Source organism: Meleagris gallopavo, chromosome 16 (genome assembly GCF_000146605.3).
Source record: "Meleagris gallopavo isolate NT-WF06-2002-E0010 breed Aviagen turkey brand Nicholas breeding stock chromosome 16, Turkey_5.1, whole genome shotgun sequence".
Lineage (NCBI taxonomy): Eukaryota > Metazoa > Chordata > Aves > Galliformes > Phasianidae > Meleagris > Meleagris gallopavo.
The window spans coordinates 11471898-11475297 of NC_015026.2; positions in this window are offsets into that span (position 1 = coordinate 11471898).

Consider the following 3400-nt stretch of genomic DNA (forward strand, 5'->3'; position numbering starts at 1 on the left):
CACTTCATCTCCATCCCCAGGCAGGATGGCACCCAACCACATGCCTCAGTTTATATCTTTGATGTCCTCTGGCCATTAAAAATCCCATCCTGAAAGCAGATGAACTTTGATGTGGGGCAAATGGAAACACCACTGTGTGAGCACAGCCAGGTGATAGTTACAAAGCTCAGACTACCTTTCCTGTAAGAGCTCTGCAGAAACCAATGTCTCCACAGTCCAAAACAAGCAAAGCACAGAGCTCTTAGTAACTGCTTGCTCTGCTTATTAGGTATATTTTGTTTATTAGGCATACGAGGAGTTGCTGTAGACTGCCCTTAACAAACATACTCAGTATCAACGAAATCCTGGTAACACTAGGCAGTTCGGATTGCAGCCTTTGAAACTCCTTTTCTAGACAACATTCATCTTCCTAATTAATAATTAATCACACTGTGTTTTTAAAGAGATTATCAGGTGTGATAGCAGAGTGTGCCTAAGGCAGTGACTTCATTAACCGTAAGGAAGAAGTTTACTTTGTAGTTCTCCTGCCTGTCGTAGGGGTAGGTGCCAAAGGGGTCTCTCTTGGGTTAGAATGTCAAAGAGCAACAATTTAAGGCAGGAAACAATTGGGCTATTATTTTTTTCTTTTTCTTTTTTTTTTCTTCTTAAAGAGCTTTTAAATCATAAATCTTCAGATGCTTCTTGTGCAATTTAAGACTCAAGTCTCCTTTTCCTATCAAAGGGCCAATTCTACAAGGAGTGAGCCCAAGGATCTTCCTCCGCTCCTTCACGTTACCATGGCACAAAGGGTTTACAAACATTGTTCCACCTAACAAGACATTTGTGCAGAGATGCTCCACAGCGTGCCAAGAGTGTCAGCAGGGTTGGAAATGCTGATTTCACCTACAGGATGGTATCTCAAGCATGCTTTCAGCAGTCACAATAACTCACGGTGGATCCTGCCCAGACTGGAGCCAGTCTGTGGCCCAGACTGGAAACATCAACAGCAGTAGGACAACTAGCAGCCCCCCAGCAGGCACCACGCTGTTTTGAATGTGATCTGCATTATTCTTGGCTGGATCAATAATTACTATCAATTCATTCAACTAATTTCCATCAATTGGGCAGCACTCTACTATTTTTGGAAGGATTTCTATGCTGACAGTGAAAATTTCCCCTTATTTTCCAATTTTGCTATTCCCATTCCCTAGTTTCAGTACCAATGAATACTTAATGTGATTTCCCATTAAGCTGTTGCTCACCTTCATGGAGCATCATCAGGGTTATTCCCACTGATGTGGAAACAGAGGTGTGGGGTGGGTAACAATGCTTGCATGCTGCTCTGACAGCCACAAGGACAACGGTGAAGAACACCAATCCCAAGCTTCTCTTCTGTGCACAGAGAAGGCTGGAACTACCCAATCTAACTTAATACCCATCTACAGTGAAAAAAAAGTAGGTTTTGAAGTTTTTTTCCAATAAAATTTGTAATGTGAAACTGCTTGATACAATGGGTTCACTTCTCCTTGAACTTCCTCCTGCCAATTAACTTTTATTTTTAGATCTTTTATTTTTAGACTGCTGCATGTTATCACTGGGCAGCTCAACCAACAATTAATTGGAATTGTTTTGCTTCTCACGCAGTTTTATTTCTTTGCTTTAGGCAGCACTTGAACCAAACTGTCCTCGGAGGAGACGACAGCACGGACAGCACACTGAGGACAAGCACAAGCTGGCAGGGCAGGGCACTCTTACTGCACTTCTCCCTTCCCACACCTGCATACATTTGCATCTGTGTGTGCATTTTTCTCAAGCCATGTCAAACCTTATGAAGAATCAGGGCCATATGGCAGCAGCTCAGCAAGCAAACAGCACAGAGAGCACTCAGTATGGGACCAACACAGGAAGACTCCTCTAGCACAGTCAGTGAGCTCACAGCAGTGTGTGTGTGCCATCCGTGGTGCCCAGCAGTGACATGCAGATCCAAGTGATGTGATGTGGGGAGGGGTGGGAGCTGGGAATCCCAGCAGGGCACTGCAGGGCTGTGATCCCATCGGCTCTGGCTGCTGCATAACGGGCTTTTCCTCAGGGTGCAGTGCCACCAAGCCAAAGCTGAAGCTGAAGTTACAGAATGGTACACGATCCCAACCTCTGTTTTTAATTCTATTGTCACTACCTTGTTCAGTAACCTAGACAACAGCAAAAATCTCCTTCCAGTCCCACAGCACCACTAAAATGGCCTGAACTACTGTTCATACTGAACAGTGGCAAAGCACGAGCTGGGAACAAAAATCAGCCCCCATTCAAACAACATTTCACTTAAAGAGCCTTAGCATTTCCTACCTCGTTTAACTCCGCAAAGCTCACATGTTTTTGCAAGCTGCCACTTTAAGACACTAGCTAAAAATATTTGCTTTATCTGAAGTCGGAGGAATAAATCCTCCCTACTGTTGGGTACACAGTGTGGCAGTGTGCAATACAACTGCAAATTTATTTGTTAGAAACTGTACATCTGTTATGATTTACGCTTGCCAAAATATTATTCTTTATGGCAACAATTGTTTCACGGTGCTTAAAGTTTTTCACCTCTGTGCCAGGAATCTCATATGGGATAATTCCATGACCTTGGAATCCAACAGATACATTCCACATCTGTCTGGTCTGGGAAAGCCCGAGTTTGTTGTGTGAAAAGCATAGTGGGAAACTGAGACCTGGAAATATCTGAAAATACAAAAACTGCAGGGCTGCTGCTTTTTTCTTTTCTTAATTACCAGTTTCAAGTGCAGTAAATCAATCTCACAAAAGCAGTTACTTTGCTTCTGTAAGCATGCATTCATTTCTCAGCCTATCTTCAAATGAAGGGACACGGTACAAACATTAAAAAAAATTCTATTGCTGGAAAAAATTTGCAGCCTTGAAATACTTAAGCTAAATCTTGTTGAAGGCTGTGTCAAATGTACATGAATAAAATACCCAACCTGCTGCAAGAAAACAACGCACTGCTGCCTGCAAAGATAGAATGACAGACAAACTGTGGCAGTCCTTAAATCTCAGGGTAATATTCTTCTCATTAGATTTTTACCAGAAAATGACCACAGACAGCTTTGTGAGCAGTGGACTCACAAAGCATGGTTTCCCGTGGTTTTCCCCCATGCATATTTTCTGTTATTCAAGTATTTTTGCTGAGGTCATGCTGCAGCCTTTGCATTTCCATGCACAGAGCCCGTACTTCTAGCAGCCCACACCCTGCCATGGTATGGAGGAAGATACTGGACAGAAAGCCACGAAAAAGGTTACTTGCAGAAAAAAAAGAAAAAAAGAAAAAGAAAAAAAGAAAAAAAGAAAAAAGAAAAAAGAAAAAAGAAAAAAAGAAAAAAAGAAAAAAAGAAAAAGAAAAAAGAAAAAAGAAAAAAGAAAAGAA